At 36.3% G+C, this 24,568-nt stretch overlaps 1 pseudogene; it reads left to right on the top strand.

Moving 5' to 3' along the window:
• The first annotated feature begins 3,778 nt into the window (after positions 1–3,778).
• LOC137942949 (2-(3-amino-3-carboxypropyl)histidine synthase subunit 1-like) lies at positions 3,779–5,088 on the top strand (annotated as a pseudogene).
• The last annotated feature ends 19,480 nt before the right edge of the window (positions 5,089–24,568 follow it).

Raw genomic sequence — 24,568 nt, 5'->3', positions numbered from 1 at the left:
CCAAGATGCATACCTTCTATCATGGTAGACAAAATTCCAGGAATTTGCAGAGGAACGTCTTGTTTATCCAAACTCCCGTTGATGGATAAAACTCAGGCTTCTTTCTTGTCCAAATCCCATTTAACGTACAATCCAAACTCAGGCTCACTATCCTTTTATCTATGGGAAACTACCTAATAATGGGTTAAACCTAAAAAAGGGAAACAACTATCAAAGGAGTCATGGGCCATTCTGAAAGGTGGAAGTGGAGGAAGAGTCATGAGATGCTCGGTAATGGGATTGTAGAGATAGTAACTGAGCTTGAGATTAGTGTGGATTTTCTTGCACTAGAAGATGACCCCATTGCATGAACCCATATTCTTGACGTTGTGATGTGAAGGGAAGACGAGGGAGTCTTGGAGCGTGAGTGCTCCTTTGTCATCCAAGAGACAAAACATACATTCACATATGAAGCCATAGTCGTAGTATTTTCGATAGACAAAACCGATGTCAATTGATTTGGCAATGAAAGAAGCTAACTTTCTTGATCATATTCTGCCATTTCTCTAAAATAGCTTCAAACTTGAGCTGTAATTTCTTGGGCAGATGTGAAAGAATTTCAAGTGAGATGTCTTTGTTGAGGACTGTGGAGCCTGGTCCATTGCACACGACTCTGTTGTCAAAACAGAGACGGTGTGTGAATAGAGTCCCTCACAGGAAGACTTCGTCTCTATTGCCAAAACAAGGACATTGCGCGTAGAGATTCTTGCATTTCAATGTTTGTTCACTATTGAGAACAATCATAATTTGTCGTATTTTTTGTGATCTCTCGTGTTCTTAGACAAAGAGGGGGCGAGGGCACATAGTATACATTGTGAAAAGATTTTTGGCGGGAAAAAGGTACGTCTATTACGCACTTTGGGCGGTCAACTGGGAATGGTAGGTCTCCTCACTGTTGGCAAACCGCGTGTACTCTTTCGTGAATTGTGTGGAGACTTGCGAGTGGGGGTGGAAACTGGAAAGTTGCAAAAAAGTATAGAAAAAGCAAAATTTAACTGGCACTCTATTGGCTCGACACTGTTGTCGTTGCCACTGCCGGAGCTGTTGTACGACGTTGCGGCCGTCACCGTTGCTGGTGTTGTAGGGTAGAACTTCGACTCTGTTTCTGAAATAGAAATAGAGTGTGAAACAGAATCTCTCGGCAGAAGAGAGACTCAAGAAGAATGACGATGTTGCCGTCATCGTTGCTGGAGTTACTATTTGTTGCAGTTGCCGTTACTGGTGCTGCTGTTTGATGTTGCTGTCGGAAGAACAAAGTGTTGGACTTACCAGAACAAAGAGGTTTACGACACTCCCTCGGGATTTTGTATCGGTACCTGTGTGTGCACTAGAAAGACGAAGCGGGGAGGGGTTCGGTCTCGCCGAAACTCGTTAAGACGACAAAGAGAGAAGACTCTCTCGGGTTGTATTTTTGGTGTGAGAAACAAACTGTATTGTGATTCTTCAACTGATCTATAAAATCCTCTAAAGCTCCCGTGGATGTAGGCAATTTTTTGAACCACGTAAAATATTGTTTTGTGCATGATTACTTGTTACTTGTCTTGTTGTCATCGACGATTTTTTCCTAACAATTGGTATCAGAGCCGGAAGATTATAAGAAGTAAGAATGTGATCTTCAATGAGAAGATTGTGTATAAGGACAAGTCCAGTACAGTTGCTGAAGCAACTCCTCAGGAGTCTGAATTTGTCAGACTGGATGGCCTACCAGTGGCCACAGTGTAGTGCAGAGATGCGAGTGACGAGGAGAGTGGGTCTAGTGCTCCCACTCCTATTATTCTGCAGTCAAATCCAAAGTTGTCCACTCCTGTAGCTGCAGTTCGCAAATCATTAAGGACTAATCGTCCTCCACAACATTTCTCACCTACTTTGAATTATTTTTTGTTGACAGATGGTGGAGAACCATAGAGTTACAAAGAAACCTTACAAGGTGAATATTCTAGCAAGTGGGAGCTGGCCATGAAGGATCAGATGGATTCCTTGTTAGGGAATCAGACATGGGAGTTGACTAAACCTGCACTAGGGAAGAACCCTATTAATATGTTGACAAAGGGTGTTACTCCTGAGAAATTGAAGTTGTGCGCAGGTTCAGTTGGTCTTCTAGTATGAAGACAGGGGCAATGAGCTGCAGAGGTGGAGGATATCATGTTTGAGGAAGAGGGCGATCCAGTTGGTGTACCAGTCTCCAATTGGAGAATTGTTGAGGACTGTGGAGCCTGGTCCACTGCACTCGACTCTGTTACCGAATTAGAGACGGTGTGCGAATAGAGTTCCTCGACATGAAGACTTCATCTATGTTGCCGAAATAGAGACGTTGCGCATAGAGAGTCTCTGGAGGAAACTGCGACTCTGTTTGGGAAATAAAAACCCTCAGGGTTTTTGAACAGGGTCAGGGCGAAAAACCAAGAGCGTTAGAGGAGCTCACAGAAAAACAGATAGGGGTTTTTGGGAGACCTTCAGGCGACACCGTGGTCAGGAGAAAGAGTGGTTAGAGGCTTGACGCCATTGCCATCACCATTGTCGGAGCTGCAGTACGATGCCTCTACCGTCGCCGTTGTCAGTGTTGTACTACAGGACTTCGATTCTGTTTATGAAACAAAAAAAAAGTACGAAAGAGAGTCTCTCGGCAGAAAGAGAGACTCAAGAAGAACGACGATATTGTAGTCTCCGTAGCAGGAGTAACTGTTCGCTGCCATTGCCGTCGCCAGTACCGGTGCAGTTCTTCGACACTGCTGTCAGAAGAACAGAGTCTGGGACTTACCGGAACAAAGAGGTTTACGGAACTCCTTCAGGATTTTGTATCAATGCCTGTGTGTGCCAAGAAGAAGAAGCGGGAGAGAAGTTTCGGTCTCGCTGAAAGTCGTTGAGAAGAAATAGAGAGAAGACTCTCACGGGTTGTATTTCTAGTGTGAGAAACAGACTGTATTGTGATTTTTCAACTTCTCTATAAAATCTTCTACATCTTCCATGGATGTAGGCCATTTGCAGAACCACGTAAAATATTGTGTCGTGCATGATTACTTGTTACTAGTCTTGTCATCGACGGTTTTTCCCTACAAGTTTTCGGGCAAGCTGACCTCCATTAAAACAATATAAGAGTAGTAGGTCGATCCCCAAGAAGTAAGAATAGAGCAAGATCTGACAACAAAGATGGAAAACGTGGACTAAAGGAGGATGGTATGATCCGGCAATTCTACAAGGCAGAAGAGAGCAAGTCCTACCTTCGTTATATATAAACCAAAGAGGCTACCTATTCTAGTCTGATTTGGAATCCTTGTTTCCCTAGAGTGTCCTTTTACGTAATACTTGCTAAACATGGAGCTCTACTTTCCTTCCTTGATATTTCGCTGGCTGGAGATTTCATAGTTGATAGTTTTTAAGTCATGAAGTAGTACTGGGGCCTGTATTTTGAATTTTTGTCATCTATTGATGCACCTTGTTGTGCTATGGAGAAAAACTTAAATGATCGATTGAAAAAAGTTTAGAATTATGCAATTGAAACACAAATGTCAATAACTAAAATTATATTTTAATCTTCAACATGCAAAAGAAGAAATTCATTAAATATTACTTTGAATTGTTGTAGCTTTAAAATTTTTATGTAATTTTTAGATAGATTAATTAAATATTACTTTATAGGTGGGGTACCATTGCACAAAAGTAAAATTTTCTCAAAAAAATTATAGAAATTGAATTGATCAAAATTTGAAATTTTAGTGGTTTTAAGAAATTCTCACTCAATATGCCCTACATGAAGGTTGATGTTGTCCAATCTAATTACACCCAATTAGCAACTCATGTAATAAGAAGGATTTTGTGGAAAATTATTATTATTTTTATTATATTTCAAGGAATTGTACTCGAATATTGGATTTCAAATTTTTATTTACCTGAATAATGACTTTTTAAACTTATTTCCCAAATTATCTGATTTCAACCTTTGGAATCCTCATGCGATTCGTCAACTTCCTACGTTAGTAAAACTTGTCCATATAGCACCATGCCAACCCATCCTTTAAAACCTAAAATTCTTCCTTTGCCCATTAAAACCCAAAATTCCTCCTTTCCCGATTAAAACCAAATTTTGCACACATAGGACAGGTTTCATAGAAATTTTGTGAAGTAAAGGTCTTATAGAAGAATTCTAAGTTCTGTAAGTAAAGCATATTGGTTCATGCTGTATTTTTTACTCTTCAAGTATTTTGTTTGTTCCAATTCGCTTCTCATTGTTTTCTCTGGAAAAGGTGAGTCTGCCAATGATAACTATCGTGACTTTCTTGGAAATCTTCTTTCACGTAGCTTGTTAACCAGATGGAACCCGACACTGTTCTTTCCTCCAAAAACCCGAGACCCCCTCCTAAGCGTTTGTTTCTTCAGAAATCAAGTCCCTGATTCGATTCTTAACAATCCTTCCCTCCATACTGCAATTTCCCCGCTCCCCTCAAATTATAACTTCGAACTTCATAAATCAATATGCTGAATTGTATCTTCCGACACCAAAAGGGTCGCCCTTCAATTCATTGATGGTCTCCTCATGTACTAACTTGTTCTTTCTGACATTTTTGAAACTTTTGTTTCTGTTGATGAGTGCATTATTCTAGTTGACGTCACATATGGGGTATGCTGCTGTGTGGATGATTTTTCTGGATCTTTTGATCCATTACGGGCATAGCTGTTTAGTCCCAATAGATTACACCAAAATCCCTGCTTTATATGTTTTCGTTGTAATAAAAATTGAGGTAGACCATATCATTAATACTATTAAAGCTTTTTTTGTGACAAAAAGATTGCAGTGGCATGGACCATCCAATTCTCAGCAGTTGTGAGAGCCGTTAAATCTGCTTTAGCTGACTCTAGTATTGATATCATTGCTCCACAGTCTAAACCTTTGTCTTCAGCGGAAGTGCATCTACTACATGTCCTAATAGTGTTGTAGTTGATGTTGTTGTATTTGTTGTAGATGGTAGATTCCATCTAGAGGCATTTATGATAGCAAACCCCCATATTAGGGCATTTCGATATGATCCATATCTCAAACTATTTCCATTGTAGATAAACTAAATAGTGCAAAAACACACATATCAAGTCCAAATTCACCGAACATCCCTGGTAGAGCCCCATATGATTTCACAGTCATTACAAATTGTACCTCTCAGTGATGGGGGGTCGGGTTTCATTGGCTTATGGATGCCTGTGAAGGCGACTCAGCATTGTTTGAACTGGACTCAACACCCCAAACCCTAAACCCTATTGACCCTAAACCCTATTTCTAGAACCAGAACCTAAACCCTAAAACCTAACCTTAAAAACCCTAAAAGCCCTAAAACCAAAAACTGAGAACCCTAAAAAAAATTTTAAAAAAAACTAAACCCTAAAAATACAATAATCCCTAACCCTAATCCAGAAATTAAACCCTACGAAGACAAAATTGAACCATAAACCCCAACCCTAAATCCTACAATTAAGCAACAATTAATATACATTATGTACAAAATTTAAAATTAAATCAAATACAACACTAAAATAATAAACAAGGTCAAGGTATTGGCATACCTTCTTAAATTTGGGGAAAACCGTAGTCGAAGGGTGAAATCAAAGCCGAATCGAAGTAGAATTGAAGAAATTGACGCTGAAATGTCAAAAATCAAAGAAAATCGAAGTTGAAATGGGGGAAATCAAACGAAATCGGGAGGTATTTTGGGCGAAGAGAGAATAGCTACAGGGAGAAGGGAGTGGGAGGCCGAGAGGACGTTCACAACGAGAGGGAGAAGGGAGAAGGGAGACGGAGGACAAGAGGGAGGAAAAAAATTTTGGAGGAAGAAGAGACGAGAGAAGAATTAGACCGAGAGAGGGAAGAGTGCCGAAGAGAGACTGAAAAGAAAAAATTTGAAGAGAGTTCGAGGCATCTTGCCCGCTTCATCCAAATGATTCTCAATATACTGCAGAGTCCAGATTCTCGAAATTAAACTGTAGAGATGATTTTTGGGTTCTTTTGATTCATCAACAAGAATCATACGCTGGTGCTCCACTAACGATGTCAAGTGATGAGTTGAGTAATGCGACTGAAGTTCATCACCTGCGTGAGTTGAATAACCTCTCCTATTAGAACTGAAGTCAATTACTTTGTGTGTTGTTTTCCTAGAGTGAGCACAAAGGTGATCTGAAATTACTCAGCATTAACATCATATATGCTGAAAATTCAATCTTTTTCATGTCTAAAAACTATTTTATGAGTTGATGGGTTAGTTCATTGGAAAAAGAGAATAGAAACTGATTCTTATTACATTAACTGAAATTGCAAAAATGTTTTAGCTTGCTTATCATACTCAAATTTTTTTTTCTACCACATTTATCAAAATGCCAAATTTTATTGATCGCACCTGTTTGTGTTACCCTCTCCATCCTACTAATCCCTTCCCTAGCTTCCCTCTTCCCCCATGTTCTGTCGGTCTTTTCCACATTCTTTCCATAAAATAAAATAAAAAATTAAAATCTTAAGAAAAAATCAAGATATAAAAAATTAAAAAGGAGCACTATGTGATTGGATTAAAGAAATAAAACGTTCTTCAGCCGTGTCAAAACTTAACCAAACTACATTAATAATGGAAAACAAAACAAAATCGTAGTTTTTTCCCTCATCTCTTCTACCCGAACATTTCGAACCGTTAAAAAAGAAAACAAACTATATATAAAAATACGTTTTGTAATTACATCGACTTTAATACCTCGCAAGCGTACGAATCATTCATGTAATTTAGCGGGAAGCGAGGGTCATATCCACAGGGAGGACTGAATTTTGTGTATTCTTCAGTCAACTAGCCTAACCAAATATGATGAATTAATATGAACTAAACACTAATTATATCCTAAATTATCAAGCAATCATCTGGTTAACTACTTGCACAACAGGAAATGTCAACTCTGGATTTTATGGTGATTCGTGCCTCTCTCGAGCGCCACGTAACCACGGATCCGATTTCTCAATCCTTGCATCTAGCCCCTCTCGGGCGCATAGAGTGAAAGACAGAAATTGGATTAAAATACCAAAATCCAACCTCAATTATAATCCTACCCTAATTAGCTAATTTAATCAAATATCCGGAAAACAAATATTCAATAAACATTAATTATCAAATCAGATTCAATAAATATTCAAAACCTAAATTCAAATTTTATAAAAAATTAAATTAAAAAATGACGAATTACTCCCCTTCTCTTTCCTCTTGCTCGGGCAGCAACTCGTTCTCACGGGTGCTGCAATTTCCCAAATTTAATGGCTTCGGGTAGCAAGAGTGAGTGGCCGGAGGTAGAGACGATGCCGGCGACGAAGGTTAGAAGCCGCCGGACGGAGGTAATGTCCGGCGAAGAACGAAACAGAGTTGACGTTCTCTAACCGGCTCTCTCGAGTCTCGGTCGGAGTCGGAATAGCTCCGGGAATGGTTGGGAATATGTAATAGATGCCGGAGGATAGTCGGAAAGCGGAAGTGACACTGGAGAAGCCCTCTCGGATCACTTCTCGGCGTGGCGAGCAGAAACTGTTGAACTCACCTCGACGGAGACTCTCTCGAGCTCTCCTCGGGTTTGTTCTCAGTTGCTGGATGGCGGTGGACGATGGTGGACGACGGTGGCGCGGCGAAAGACAGTGGCCCGGCGAACGACGGTGGAAAACTCCTCTCGGGTCTTCCCCTGTTTTTGGTGCTTTGTTTTGGTCGACGCACCCTCTATTTTCTCTTGACGCTCCGTCCCCCCTTCGACGCTCCTCTTTCCTTTAATGCCAATTTTTCTTTGTTTTAAAAACGATTTGCCCTAAAAATCACCTACATTTCACTAAGGGCATTTTGGTAATTATCTCCTTCTCAACCAAAATTCTCCTGAAATTCCATAATAGAATCTATAAAAAGCATTTCAGAAAGAAATAAACCTTGAAAACAATGAAATATAATTCAGGAGAGAAAAATATGCAATATCGACAGTGATTAATACCAAATTCAATAAATGCTCATTTCATTTTAAAACCGATAAATAACCACCTATAACACAATTATAAAGGTTATTCTATTATAATTAACCTATTTTCATGTCAGAATATGGCATCTATCACCCCTAACCGCAGCATTACGAGGGAGAAATTAGCAGGTGGCAAAGGAAAAAAAGGGTAAAAATGGGTGCAACGACTTCTTAGAGGTCACCCATCCAAGTACTGCAGTCGCCAAAACACATTTAACTACGGAGTTTTGATGGGATTCAGTGCATTAGTGTTGGTATGATCGCACCCGTTTGTGTTTCCCTCTCCATCCTACCAATCCCTTCCCCATTTTCCCCCTCCCCCCGTATTTTTCTGGTCTTTTCCACATTCCCTACATAAAATATAATAAAAAATTAAAATCTTCAACAAAAATCAGGACATAAAAAATTAAAAGCATTATGTCGTTGGCTTAAAGAATAAAACATTCATCGTCCGTGTTGAAACTGAACAAAACTACGATATTAACGGAAACCAAAACAAAATAGTATTTTTTTTCTTTTCTCCCCCTCTTCTCTTCTACCCAAACGTTTTGAATGTTTTAAAAAAAAACAAACTATATATACACATATGTTTTGCCGCCCCTAACCGTAGCATTACGAGGGAGAAATTAGCTAGAGGCAAAGGAAAAATGGGAAAAAACGCGTGCTACACGAGGACTGCCTAGGAGGTCAACCATCCTAGGTCTAGTCTCATCCAAGCGCACTTAACTTCTGAGGTCTGATGGGATCTGGTGCATTGGTGCTAGTATGTTCGCACTCGTTTGTGTTACCCTCTCCATGCTACCAATCCCTTCTCCGGCTTCACTATACCCCCGTGTTCTGTCGGTCTTTTCCACATTCCCTACATAAAATAAAATAAAAATTATAATCTTATGCAAAAATCGAGATATAAAAAATAAAAAAGGAGCACCATTTTGTTGGGTTAAAGAAAAAAACATTGATTGTTTGTGTCGAAAGTGTAGCGAACTGCATTAATAAAGAAAAACTAAACAAAATCATACTTTTTTTCTTTTTTCCCCTCTTCACTTCTACCCAAAAGTTTCAAACCGTTAAAAAAGAAAATAAATTATATATAAAAATGTGTTTTGTCACCCCCTAAACGCAGCAATGCGATGGATAAATTAGCTGGTGGCAGTGAAAAATAGGGCAAAAAGGGGTGCAACACGAAGACTTCTCAGGAAGTCACCCAACCTAATTATATAACTAGAATGTGTTTGATTAATTAGATAAGTAAGTTATTACTACTTTTTCTATTAAATAATTCATTACTTATTACATTAAATAGGTCACTTGGCCGATTAATTAGCATAAATCATCGGGTATTTAATTATTTCTTACTTAATCAGTAATTATATGATTAGTAAATACATAATGTCATTAATTAATTAGTATTAGCTATGATCAAGATAGTTATGTATTACATTAAATGTGTTATTTAATTAATCCCGACCCAACCCTTGCCCCCCACCCAGGCATGGGTGAGGAGATAGGTGAGGTGCGTAGGTGAGCCACATAGGCAACGCACATGTGTAGGTGAGTGGCACGCATGCATTCAAGCTGTAGAGGTTGGCTATCAATTTCTTTGTCTCGTTTAAAATTTAAATTTTAACTCGGATCGATTAATATGCTCTTGAATTATATTTTATGAGCTTATTTAGGCATTTGTGATAATGCCAAGTTTGAATTTAAATAAAGGGGTAAACCTCGTACTTAGGTGGGAAGATCATATTGATCCATGTAAGATGAAGGGATAAGGATTCTTATTCCTAGTTTGCATATAAGTAGGCTTTGTAACCACAAGTGTAAACCATCTTCATTTTGTGCAAAGAAGTTTCCCTTATTTTCAAAGCTCTTTTTCTTGTTCTTTTAAGTTATTTCTTCTTCATTTGGGAGGCAAACTAGCCTTCTTTCATCATAGTAAGTTAGGCCATATGTTGGGATTCTAAGAGTGTCCATGAGGAAAGATTTTTTTGCTCGAAGGCCATATGAATATGATACTGCAATTAACTCCAACTAATTTTCTAGTTAAACTCCATGGTGCATTCCCCCTTTCTCCAAGGTATATCTCCAGTGTATTTAATTTATTATTAAAATTCTAGTAATTTTTTTGGCTCAATTATTTAGTCAAACTCTTGTGGCCAACATTTTTAGTCAATTTTGTGCTCCATTGGTTAGTTACTATTCTGGTTAATTTTTTGTTATCATTCTACTTCTTTTGTCACCTTCTTGGTATAAAACAATGATCACTTTTGTTAGTCCTCTAGAAATTCTAGAATTTTGAAATAGGTAATGAAATTTCTTGTATTTTTTTTATCACTTCAGAGCACTGGCTATACTTCCTACATAGAACAAGAGTGCACCCAACAGTCAGAGTGAGTTAAGTTTTTTTATTCACCAAAGTAGTATATTTTTGTGAGCTACCATTAAAATAGTTACTACACTTTCTTTTTTTCATGCACAAAAATTGGGTTTGTCTGCCTTTGAAATTGAAAGGAGTCTTTTTTCAAACATAGACCATATTAAAAGGAATATGAAGTTTTATCATTTGGCTAGAGTGATGCTTCCTTCTCTCATATTTGCTATGTACAATTGGGGCCTCTTTAAAAGGAAAGGGTCACTTAATGGAGAGAAGTAGAAGGAGAAGTTCAAAAGAAGAGGTGTTGAGAAGTAGTGGTGGTAAATGTTTTTTTAGAAATAAAGAACATCTAAGTAAGGAGGAGGATAGAGACGAAAATTTCTTTTCATGCGAAGGTTAGGAACTCCAATTTGAGAGGAGTGTTGAAGAAGCAAATATGGAATAGTCTAATATGATTTTCATGGTAAAGGAGTCTCATGGTGGAAGAATTAGTATGAAAAAGTCTTATTTGAGTCTCATGGGAAAGAATCTTTCATAAGAAATCTTTTGATTCTATCAGTTTTTTGTAATAGTGATTTACTTTGTTTCGTATTTGGAGTTTTATTCAAGTTGTAAGTGGAACATGGGTAGGTTTAATTTTATTTTGATTCTGTGAGTTTTTTCTATTATAAATAGAGAAACAATGTACTCATTATACAATCAATTAATTGTTTTCTCTCTTAATATTTTAAGAATCAATTCCTATGCCTAATATTTTTAATGACTCAAATAAAACATAGTATAAAAATAAGATATCCAATTATAACTTCAAAACATGAACTAAAAGCATGGTTCTCCTCATTTTTGCTAATTTAACTCATGACATTACCAGAAGATTTCATAAAGAACAACAAATTGAATAACCAAAAACGTGTCAGTACTTTATCAACTAGAGTCTAATATGTTAATCTTATAAAAAAGAAATAGAACATGAGATGAAGAGCTGATATGAAAGAGTCATATATGACCAAGCAAGAGAAAATGTGATGACTTTGCTAATGAAAGAGTCATATATGTCAATGCTATTTAATAGAAGAAATGACCAACAAAGAGCTTAATTATTACCATTCAGAGGAATAATATTGGAGGAATCAAAATTCGGAACATATAAAGTTTGAAGAATGACAAAATAAACAACAATGCTTACTAAAACATGCAATGGAACAATAAATTGAATATTTACCCACGTAAATAAATTCAAATAAATAAATCAACATGTGACTAGGCTTAGATTATAACACATAAACAATTTAAATTACTTTATAATGGCATCATAAATTTATCTCTAAAGGAATTTTCTATTTTTGTGGGCCACTAACCAATTGTTTTAAATGTTTCTATCCAATCCAAATTAATGACTTAAATATAACAATTACTACGTGAGGTTAAATTATAAGCTTTCCATGGTTATTCTCAAGTTTGTATATCATTAACTTTATGTGACTAAACTTAACGTCACTAGACATTTTTCATAATTAAGAATGTTGTGGTTATTACTTAATTATTCAAATGTAAACCAAAATATTACATCAAAATAATTGACTAAAAGTTACGCCAATTATTAATTTCTTATATTTAGGTCGATCATAATATGCATAGAAGATTAAGTATGCATAAAAACAAAATAAAATTTTATACATATAAAAATTAACTAACACATGCATATTAAACATTCATATATGCATTTCCAATTATTTAATCCATATGCACTAAAATGAAAATGAATGAAAACTAAAATATTCTATTTTTCTTGTTATTTATATATGAATTAAATGTATCCAATGATAACACTGGGCTTGGATGGGCCATGAGCACGTTTGGTGCTCTTGCGCGTATAGTGGTGCGGGACAGCCGGCGAGCACGATGTCGTGCTCCAGGCCTTGGCTGCACTCCATTGAGAGCATGGAACACCGGCGCACAAAGCACAGGTCTCTGCTATGTTCGCTCGTGCTGCTCTCCGCTGCTCATAGCCAGGCGTCTCGTCTATTCGGGACTCTTCTCACCATCCCCACGCCGCCGTCTCCTTCCTCTGGTGCTATTGTCACCGGTGTGCGTCCAACGAGTGCAACACGTCGGTGTACACAGGCTTCCATTACAACGTCTCTCTTCTGTGCTTTGTGACTGCTCCTCTTGGCAGTGCTTCGACGCAAATTCTGGTGTTCATTGCCACCCACTGAAGCAACGTTTCTCGATCGAGAATCAGTTGTGTGCAACGCCGGTCTCCAGGTGACTGGAAGTGAGGAACGGGACCAACCGGGAGTCGGGAATAAAAAACGCACAAAACATCGATGGTTCGACGCCAGCATACACAATGAGCCTGTCGTTCGACTCCCCTCGTCGAAGATCCCCTCTGTTGACCCGATCGGCGGCTGACGGCTTGCTGTGGGAATTTTCTTCCCTCGGGAGCATCTGTTCCCGCTAACATGCCGGCACCTCCAGTGCACTAAGTGCAACCTACTCTGACACACCAATGTAGTCATCCTATCAGGCCGGGAACGCTGTTCGGAAACATCATTGCCTCTCTTGGACGCTGTCTAGCCAGGGAGCGCCAACGTGATTGAGATCCAATAGGCACACAATGTATTGACAGTCGCACGTGCCACCACTGGTGATCGAAGAAGCGCGGGGCTCATAAGGCCTCATCGTAAGGCTACATCCTCCTCTACACAAAAACGACACGTAATTTTTTTTTTTATGGCAGAATAAAAACATAGACAACATTTTACAAAAATAAATAAATAATGGAATTGTAATCAAGATGAGAGATTCCAAATGAAAATCAGAATTTCTAAAGCAGTATAAAATTCGTAAAAAGAAAATCAGAAACCCAAGATGCATACCTTCAGTCATGGTAGACAAAATTCCAGGAATTAGCAGAGAAACCCGTTGACGGAGAAAACTCAAGCTTATTTCTAGACCAAATCCCATTTAATGTATAATCCAAACTCAGGCTCACTATCCTTACATCTATGGGAAACTACCTAATAATGGGTTAAACCTAAAAAAGGGAAACAACTATCAAAGGGGTCATGGGCCATTCTGAAAGGAGGGAGTGGAGGAAGAGTCATGAGATACTTGGTAATTGGATTGTAGAGATAGTAACTGAGCTTGAGATTAGTGTGGATTTTCTTGCACTAGAAGATGACCCCATTGCATGAACCCATATTCTTGATGTTCTGATGTGAAGGGAAGATGAGGGAGTCTTGGAGCGTGAGTGCTCCTTTGTCATCCAAGCGACAAAACATACATTCACGTATGAAGCCATAGTCGTAGTATTTGAGATAGACTAAACTGAAGTGAATTGATTTGGTAGTGAAAGAAGCTAACTTTCTTGATCATATTATGTCATTTCTTTAAAATAGCTTCACACTTGAGCCGTCATTTCTTGGGTAGACGTGAAAAAATTTCAAGTGAGATGTCTTTGTTGAGGACTATGGAGTCTGGTCCACTTCACACGACTCTGTTTCCGAAATAGAGATGGTGTACGAACAGAGTCCCTCAACCGGAAGACTTCGTCTCTATTGCCAAAACAGGGACGTTACGCGTAGAGAGTCTCGTATTTCATTGTTTGTTCACTATTGAGAATAATCATAATTTGTTTTATTTTTTGTGATTTCTCGTTTGCTTAGACAAAGAGGGGGTGAGGGCACATAGAATACATTTTGAAAAGATTTTTGGAGGGAACAAGGTAGGTCTGTTACGCACTTTGGGGCGTTGACCCGGAATGGCAAGTCACCTCATTGTTGGCAAACTGCATGTGCTCTTTCATGAATTGGGTGGCGACTTGCGAGTTGGAGTGGAAACTGGAAAGTGGCAAAAAAGTATAGAAAAGGCAAGATTTAACAGGCACTTTGTTGGCTGGACGCCGTTGCCGTCACTGATGCCGGAGCTGCTGTGCAATGCTACTGGCGTCGCCGTTGCCGGTGCTGTAGGGTGGGACTTCAACTTTGTTTCCGAAATAGAAATAGAGTACAAAACAGAGTCTCTCGGCATAGAGAGAGACTCGAGAAGAACGAAGATGTTGCCTTCACCGTTGCAAGAGTTACAGTTTGTTGCCGTTGCTGTTGCCATTATCGGTGCTGCTATTAGACGTTGTAGTCGGAAGAACAGAGTCTAGGACTTACTAGAACTGAGAGGTTTGCAGAACTCCCTCGAGATTTCGTATTGGTGCCTGTGTGTGCGCCAGGAAGACGAAGCGGGGAGAAGTTTTGGTTTCACCGAAACTCATTGAGACGAAATAGAGAGAAGACTCTCTCGGGTTGTATTTCTAGTGTGAGAAACATACTGTATTGCGATTCTTCAACTGATCTATAAAATCCTATACAGCTCCAATGGACATAGGCAATTTGCCGAACCACGTAAAATATTGTGTCGTGCATGATTACTTGTTACTTGTGTTGTTGTCATCGACGATTTTTTCCTAAAAACTAGTATAAGAGCCGAAAGATTATAAGAAGCAAGAATATGATCTTCAATGAGAAGATTGTATACAAGGACAAGTCCAATACAGTTGTTGAAGCAACTCCTCAGAAGTCCGACTTTGTCAGATTGGATGACCTACCAGAGGCCACAGTGCAGTGTAGAGATGCTAGTGATGGAGAGAGTGGGTCCAGTGCACCCGAAGAGAGTTTAAACACCTTATACTTGGTGTGAGTCCTTCATTTCCCATTACTAGCACTGACTTTGCAGCTTCTTCCAGCATACCAATTTTCTTGTATGTATCTATCAATATATCAACCACAAGAGGGTTGAATTCTTTACAGTCTTTATAGCTATATAAGATTGAGTTCGCAATAGCATCCACATGTGAATTGCCCAAGTGGGTGGCACTCATTTGCTCTAAGATACCATTTACAGGACCAAACAAACAGGCGTTACATAGATTTACAGCAAGTGTTGAAAAAGAAGTTAATGTTTGCGGGAGACCCATTTGAGACTGGGACCAGTGGAAGAAACTCAAGAGGAGTTTCGGGTCATTTACCTATTCTCGGCGAAGGACACATTGTATCATTTCCGGGTTTAACTTTCTTGGAATGTCTGAGGAGGTCATGAGAAGCTGCCAATTGTTGTGTTGGAGGAGACTGATGATTCTCTCTGCAAAATGTTCGTCATTGCGGAGTGCATCCTTAGCGCCTTGTAATGTGGAAAAGTGTAAGGGCTTGAATGAACGTGGGCACCTTGAGGTAGCGATGCAGGCAGGGTTAGTCGGGAACAACAAGTGCCCTGAAGGTCTCGTCATTTTCCACTACCTCCAGTAGAGAAAAAATGAGCTCTCAGGTGGAGTAAATTTTTCTAGAGGGATAACATTTCTTCGGGTTTACACCGGCAGCAAGTCCCCCACTTACCCCCTCACTCGACTTATAGCCACTTATGAAACTTAATTATACAGTGCCCTTATGCAACCATATAAATCACTATTGATTGGTCCATCGTTTAACTCTGATTTGCTGAAACAATCCAGAAAACTATAAAAAGAAATTTTGATAAGAGTTTTGTTAAAAACAAAGAGGACGGAAACAGTACAAACAAGGTGAAAAGAAAGCTGTCTTGCGATAATTCGAACATTGGCAATCGTAGAAACCAAAACTGGAACGATCGAAGTAGATAGCGATTTCAAATTTTATGCTTTGCTCAACGATTAGAATAATTGACTGGAAATTTCAAGTATTGCTTAAATGCCAATCACACAAGACACTTGCTCGGCCCAGACGTCGAACTTTTCTCCTTGAAATTTGTTCGGCAACAACAAGCTTGTCTCATAGATTTTAACATTCGAAGTGTGTTTGGACCTTTGTCAACTTCGATGATTTTTTGGAAGCCTCAACGCTATGTCTTATACTTTGTTCCTATGCAAATTAGCTTGTCACAACAACGGAATTTTTAGACCGGTCGTCTTTGAAAGACGAGTTTTTTTAGGTATTTCACATCAATTTGTAAGGATTGAATTGGACCTAATCTTACCCGGTCCAATTACTATAGGACCGACGGGTCAGGTCCGATTCTGCCAGCACTGATCCATGTGGTTGTCTGCCTAATGGCACTTTCTGCTTCCATCCAGAAATAGTTCCTGACACAACAACATCTGTCATGCCCCATCGTCAGGTTTGTGACAACCAATTTCTTAATGTCTTACAAGTTATAGCTAATTTTCAGGTTTGTTACAACCAATTTTAGGAGCACATTCAATGAATACATTGTTTGTTATAGTCATAAATGTGTAAACAAGAGTTATATAAAGCAGGAGAGACTTAAGAACGATGAGAGTAGGGGAAAAAGAATCAAGAGTGTTTTGTCTTTCATTCATCTTCTTCTTCTTTTGCGTTTTTGTAGAGAATTGCAGTAAAGAAAAGGAACATCGTAGCTGTTCAAAGTTGTGATCCCTTTTTTTGGCTAAGAGACTAGATTCTTGTACTACAATTGATCCATTTGTAAGCCTTTTCTCATTTATTCATCTATTTAAAATGTGCAATTCTGATGCTCTCTCCATCGATATTTGAAGCCTCTTTGTTTTTTTTCTTTAATGGCACTTTTTTAAATCATTTGAACTCCATTAAAGTTTGTCTGCTTGCTTGTCACAAATAAACACTAAGGAGTCCTGAAAAGAATTTTACTGAGGCTCCGCTACTACCTGAGATATTGACAAGTAGAACTATCCAGTTTTTCAAATTGAAATGCTCAACCCAACCAGTCTAGAGGCTGAACTAGTTGGGTTGAGCATACAATTTGACAAAAGTGATGGTTCAAGGTAGCAGCTGACTGGGTTGAGCATTCAATTTGAAAAACTTGAGTTCAAGTGGTTTACATCCCTGGATAGATCGAAGAAGAAGTCGAGGTCAAGAATGAGCATCTTGGTAGCTTCATTCAAGGAGGGATGGCTTTGAAAATTGGCTTGTTAGATACTCGACCCTTCTACTCATGACTCTTCAGGTTTGGCTTACTTATCTCCATCTCTTCAGGCAAAGATAATCAATCTTTGCTACTTTCCTTTTTTAGAGATTTGAGTCCCTTGAAATCATAATGACACTTCTTCATGCCTCAGGTTAAGTTCAGTGAATTTATTCACCCCCACCTGATATCATCATCATATGTCAAGTCGAAGTGCCTTACTCTTCCACTCAAGTCAAGCACAAAATCTCCAATTCCTTCTTTAACAAATTCAATCCATTCTGTGAGATCGGATGAGTATTTGCCATCGAGACAAAAGAACAGGGGAAACTTCTTAATCTTGTCAAGAGTTTGGAGCTGTAGAAGTTGGTATGCAACTTGTACATCATGTGCCTTCTTTAAATTTGTTGTGAACTCCTTGTCATGTCTATAATAGTGTTGTAAATTCATAGGGATTTCCACATGTTTATCCCTTGTCTAGGCAGAATTGATGTCATCACTGCACACTTCAATGGAAGAAAAGAGAGTATGTGGTGAATAATATTTTCTGGTAGCTTGGTGATACTGTTAGTCTTCTCAGTGAAGTTTCTCTTATGCTGAAAGTCCATTGACTAAATTTTTGTTTGTTACTCACTGCTATTTGTGATATGAAATAACTAAAAAAGTATTATGTTAGTCAATCTATTTTTTTGGCAAAAATTTGAGTTCAAGTGGACTACATCCCTGAATAGTTCGAAGTAGAAGTAGAGGTCAAGGGTGTGCGTCTCAGTAGCTTCATCCAGGGAGGGGATGTCGCTAAAAAGGGGTTTGTCACAAAGTTGACCCTTGTACCCAAGACGCTTCAGGTTCGGCTTAATTATCTCCATCTCTTCAACTGAAGATGATCAATCTTCACTGCTTTCACTTTTTAGGGATTTGAGACCCTTGAAATCTTAATGAGGCTCCTTTATGTATCAGGTAAAGTTGAGCGAAGATATTGATGGACAAGAGAACAAACAATCCGGTTTTCTAAATTTCTTCATCCATCAAATATCATCAAGTTCAAGCTACCGAACTCCTTTGGCAGACAAATCAATCAATCTCATGAGATCAAATGAGTAGCTCTCACAAATATAAAAAAACAAATGAATATTCTATTGGTGTTGTTTTTTATACGAAATCAATATTCTGTAACTCTCCAAATTCTCAATAAAATTGAAAAGATGTTTTCAGTGTATAGTAATGAATCTTCTCTAGGGTTAATATTTATTCTATAATTTGTCTCCTCAACAGGATTGTTTACTGCATTGAAGAGATGATATTTATTCCTATTTTATTATCCGGTAATCCAATATATAAATGATCTACAGATTAAGGTATATCTAGTCTGATAAAATAGTTGGATTTTTTCACCTTTATTCTAAATTTTAACTGCTTTTACTTAGTTCATATTGTTTTTAATTAATTCAAAATCTAAGGTCAATTTTATAGATTATGTTCACAATGAACAATAGCATTCGTATAAGCAATTACAAACAAAGTACATATAGGAATTTTAGGGTGGTTTGTAGTCCTTCTAGTCGATTGCTAGTCCACCCCCTAAGATGTTTTATAATCTTAAGGAACCACTAATGTTGGCTTTGCCCAAAAATATATAAAGCAAATCACCTCTAAGGCCCAAAAATGTTGGCTTTGCCCAAAAATATATACAACCAACTCACAATGGCACTCCCTTTGATTTAACACCTAATGAGGCATACATGCCTAGATCCACAAAGAGATTTTCCATCAATTCACTAGGCTATGCAAGCTTAGACGAACATAGAGATTTGCATCCACTTACTAGGCACACCAATCTAGACCCACAAAGAGATTTTCAGCATCGCCTACCTACACAACGTCTTATGACTCAAACAATATCAAACTCACCTTCCCACCTTCAACTCCTCAGCCACAATAATTTATCTTAAATAAATTTGGGGTGAGAATGGTCTTATCTATGGAAGGTTTGACCCAATTGTAAGCATTACTTGCTTCCCATATAACCCAATATTAATTATCTACCAATAGGCAAATTTTATCAATCTAGGTACAAAAAAATAGGTACATCTATCCTAGGTATCTATCCAATGTAATTAGTAGTTTAAAATATTTAGTAACTTGATTTTAAAATGAAAATAACTCATAATAGTCATTTATTATTTTATCTGAAAATATAGGTAGCTCATGATGTGTTGATTTGAAAATATCAGCTCAATTTAAATATGAGATTGTCTTTTCAAGTTGGGGAACGTATTCAATTCAACTCAAAAGTAATAAATTTCAAACTATAGCCCATAAGTAGCATTATAAATTATAGTGAATGATTTTTCAAAGTGTACTTAGCACTAGTTCACAATACACTTGGATTTGAAATGTTATCCCAAAGTCTAAATACTTAGTAAAAGCCATTTCAAATGCCTCAATAAAATGACATACAAGCATGCATTAATATGATTTAAAAATAGAAGAGGTTGTAAACGTAATTTCAAATGGTTGTCAATAACACAACTACTCACAATGCAATGGTTGAATCAAATATGGTCTTAAAATCACTTAGCACATGTTCAATTAACTAATATCTAAGTATTCAATTAAACAACACATACATACTTAACACAATAAAAAAAACTATCAAAATTGACTTCCTTTTAAGTTTTAGAGGAGCCAAAAACTTCTTAAATCATGTGCAAGAGCTTAGAAGGCTTGGTTTTCTCTGTGAGAAGAGAGAATTTCGTTGGAGGCCTGTTTGGGTTAAATAGCAAATTCTCCAACATTTAGCAAAAGAGGGTGAAAACAAAGGTCTAAAAATTATGAAAAAATAATCATTAGTTCCTATTTGGCTACCGAACATATTATACGTTACTTATATGATTTGGAAACATACAATTTTTGGATTTGGACCTGATATTCAAGAAATTGAATTTCTACAGCATGGGCTCCACTCCTTTTTCTTCTAATAGCTTGATTATGTAGTCGAATCCTACCGAGAGTTTGAATCCTCTCCGCTCCAGGGTTTGACTCGTCTTGCTTTTGCACCTATAAGGGTCGATTTATTGTTTTATTTCAAAACTTTTTGTTGCATAGAGTCAAATCTTTTTTTGTTTTCTTTTTTCTTTTTACTCAGATGGGGTGGATTCCTTCCATGTTGTTGACTCTTACTAAATGTACTTTAGTACAATGATCGACTCCCATTGCGGTTTTGCTCTCTCCATAATGACATGAGGTCGACTCCTTCCATATGGGTCAACTCTTCTTGCTCTGTTTTCACCACATGCTTGACTCCTTAATTTTGTCATTTTACTTTAGGGTTTCATCTTTTTCACTGATTTTGCTTGACTTTTATAGATGGGTTTGACTCCATTGATTCTTGGCACTTCAATTTTTAATTATCTAACTAAAGTAGTTGATTTCTTCCTATGTAGTAATCTCCTTTTGAGTGATTTATTCTTCTTGCCTTTTTTGAACTAATATTAGTTTTGTTTGCAAAAAATGATTATTCATTTGTCTTTTTAATTAGATGGTACTATTGGATGTTGATGGTGTGCTTTCTAGTATGTGCAATTTTTTTCCCTTTTAATGGACTGTTGGAGTGGGCCATGGTCAATCAAATGAATATGCTACTAGATTCTTTTTAAATGGCTTTTTCACTACACCGCATTCTTAACATATGTCATTAGTAATTCAATTGTTTGTCATCATTAAAATTATCTTAATGGGAATTTTGGGGCCAACACTATATAAAATCATTTACTCTATTCTGATTATATGTTTTTTACTCATGTAGCCTGAACATGATTGTGTCCCATTCAAGTAAACAAGACTTCATGCTAAACATCTATACATAATTCAACTTACATTCAAATTAAACAGTCTAAGCAGGAGTATGCTTGTCAGAAGTAGTTCATTGCCATCTTCAATTGAGTTGCTCTAACTTCTTATGCTACAAGAAATTGATGTTTCTCAAAGTTTTTTCTTTTCTGTGAAAATAAACTTTTCGTGATAACTGTATATTTTTTTATGAAATTTGAATGTTGTCGAGAAAAAGAATCCCACTAATTGGTGAGGACCAATTATTTTGGATAAAATTCAAAAATCACTAAGAGATTCTAGTCAAAACTATCCCATCACGAAAAAGTTAGAAAAAAACAAAAAATAACTAAAAATAATCCACTTATTCTTGAAGAAATTCAATGGTTAACAAAAATACATATTATTTTTGGAAAAAATATTTCACCAAGAATAAGAGGTGAGATAAAAATATAAAAAAATTCATTTATTTTAAAATTAATTAAAAAATACCAAAAATATGTACTATTCTAAAAAAATCATCGAGAATAAGTTAGAAAAAACAAAAAAACCCAAAAAATATACGTTTATTATTGGAAAATTTTTAAAATCCCCAAGAAATATATGCTATTCTCGGTGAAATAATTTCATAAAAAAAAGTAGGGGAAATTAAAAATTAAAAAAATAACTTATTACTGGTGAAATTAACAATCTCTAAGAAATATATGCTTTTCTCAGAGAAGTAAATTTCTTTGAGAATTAGTTGGAAAAAAATATCCACTATTCTTAATGAAATGAAAAAATCATTGAGAAATATATTCTTTTCTCAATGAAATAGTTTTGCCCAGAATAAGTAGGAAACATTAACAACAAATAATAATAAAGAAATATGTACTTATTCTTGATGAAATTCAAAAAGTTACCCATAAATATATGCTATACTCGATAAAATTATTTCATTGAGAATAAGCAAAAAAAAATATAGAGAAATATTCACTTATTCTTAGTGAATTTAAAAAATATCAATAAATAGATAGTATTCTCTATGAAATAATTTTATTGAGAATAAGTAGGAAAAAATATAATTATAGATAATTAATAACCTATTTTCACATATAGTTATATTTAACTTTTCCTCTTACTTCCAACATAGTGCTATGTAAGTCTTTAACCAAGTATAATAGTGCTATTATGTGAAACAAGATAAGATTTTGATCAATAGAATAATTAAAAAAAATTCACATTAAAATTTTAAATTTTAATTAAATAATATTATAATTGTTTTTAGTAATTTATGAAAATATTTAAGTAAAATATTTTTATTTAAATTAAATTAAAATAATTAAATGATCAATCAGGTTAATATAGTTAAAATAAGTGATTTATTTGATATTATTAATTTTGTTCCATTATACTTATATATAATCATTTTGATAATTTTTTTACTATATATTAGCTTAAAATAGAAAATAAAAATGAATTAAAGAGATACACATAAATTCATTGTATATTGATAGAAATACTTGAAAATTAGAAAAAAATAAACTCTAAACTAATCATAACTAATTGGTTCATGATTTAAGTTATTAATTAGTGAAAGTATAATAATTTGCATGATCATATTGATGCACATTATATATTGATCGAGTCATGTTAATGTAATATGACTTGTGAAATAACTAGTAGAGTTATTGATCAAGTAATTAGTTAATATCAATTATTAACTATAATTTATTACATAATTACAATATTATCTCACAGATGATTTATTCTTATCCCAATGTAACACAAAATATTTGAAGGTAATTATTGAAATAAATAAATTAAAGACTTGGTTATTATTAATTCATCATTAATAGGATTCTAAAACCACAAACGTAATATGTATTTAAGCTATAACTTATCATATAACAATAGAATACTATAACTTGATTAATTAATTTATAATAATCCTCGGGAACCTATCATTCAGACCACAATTGGTCATATTTATTTTTATAGAGAAATAGAAAAAGCCAGCATAGTTGTGATCAAACGGAAATGGGAGATGCAATGCATGATAGCGCACTTGATTGTCTCATTAGATATAAATCGACAGTTTGATTAACCGCTATAACTGAGTTTTTTCACATCACTTTGTAAGCAGTGAACCGGACCTAATCTTACCCGGTCCAATTACGATAGGACCGAAGGGTCAGGTTCGGTTCTATGCCATTAAATTTCTGCTTCCTTCCTAAAACAGTTGCTGAGTCAACAACATCTATCACGCCCCGTCGTCATGTTCATGACAACCAATTTCATGGTGTCTTACAAGTAACAACTAATTTTCAGGTTCGTTACACCAAATTTTACGAGCGCATTCAATGACTGCATTGTTTGTTATGGTTAGAAATGCGTAACCAAGAGTTATATAAAGCAGAAGAGACTTAAGAGCAATGAGAGTAGGGAAAAATAATCAAGAGTGTTTTGTCTTTCCTTTCATCTTCTTCTTCTTCTTCTTTTGCATTTTTGTAAAGAGTTATACTGCAATCAATCCATTTGTAAGCCTTTTCTCATTGGTTCATCTATTTACAATGTGCAATTCTAGTGCTCTCTCCATTGCTATTTGAATCTTTCTTTGTTTTTTTCTTTAATGGTGCTTTCTAAAATCATCTGAATTCCATTTAAGTTTGTTTGCTTGCTTATCACAGGTAAACACTATGGAGTCCTAACAAGAATTTTACTGCAGCTCCGCCATTATATCCATGAGGATCTTGAGACCGCCACATTCATCCTATTGCTCATGTGAAATGATCCTTCTTAACTAAGTTATTTTGGTCGGTACTAATTAATTAAGCCCCGAAGGTTCTAGCTAACTACTATATGAAACATAAATATGCCTAAAGGTATTTATTTATCATGCGTTGTCTCAAGTATATCTAGTTGAGCTTTCTTAACTACATTATTTTGGAGAGTACTAACTAATTTAGCCACGAGGATATTGGATAACTATTATAAGAAACATTCATATGCCAAAAGGTATTTATTTTGAATGCTTTCTCACAAGTAAAGTATATCTAAAACTGATTTGGTAACATAGAGTTCGTTGCTTCCAAGATTCTTTTGTGTGATTATGGGCGTACGTAGAACTGATATTTGGTATCACCCACAATTATGATCGCTTGGAAGACTTGTGCACATAACCTGTAAAACAAAGTAAGCTCAACCCAGGAACATCTTAACAGAAATCAAGAAGAAAGCCAACGCTGAACCTTATTTCATTACAAAACTAATTTTGTCCCACCATATGCTCTTAGAAGAGCTTCAATGACTTCTGGACTTACAGAAGAAGAAACTAATAAAGAAAACGAACAGGGAATAGGTATTACTCTGGATGCCCATTGCTGCTGAAGAATACCTCAATTTATAGGTGATTTGCAG

The sequence above is a fragment of the Aristolochia californica genome, unplaced genomic scaffold, assembly GCF_029961685.1.
Source record: "Aristolochia californica isolate CCGP_79_NKW_82.1479 unplaced genomic scaffold, dmAriCali1.0.hap1 SCAF_10, whole genome shotgun sequence".
Classification (NCBI taxonomy): Eukaryota; Viridiplantae; Streptophyta; class Magnoliopsida; order Piperales; family Aristolochiaceae; genus Aristolochia; species Aristolochia californica.
Note: the sequence above shows the minus strand (reverse complement) of the source record. Positions and strands in the feature narration are given on the sequence as shown.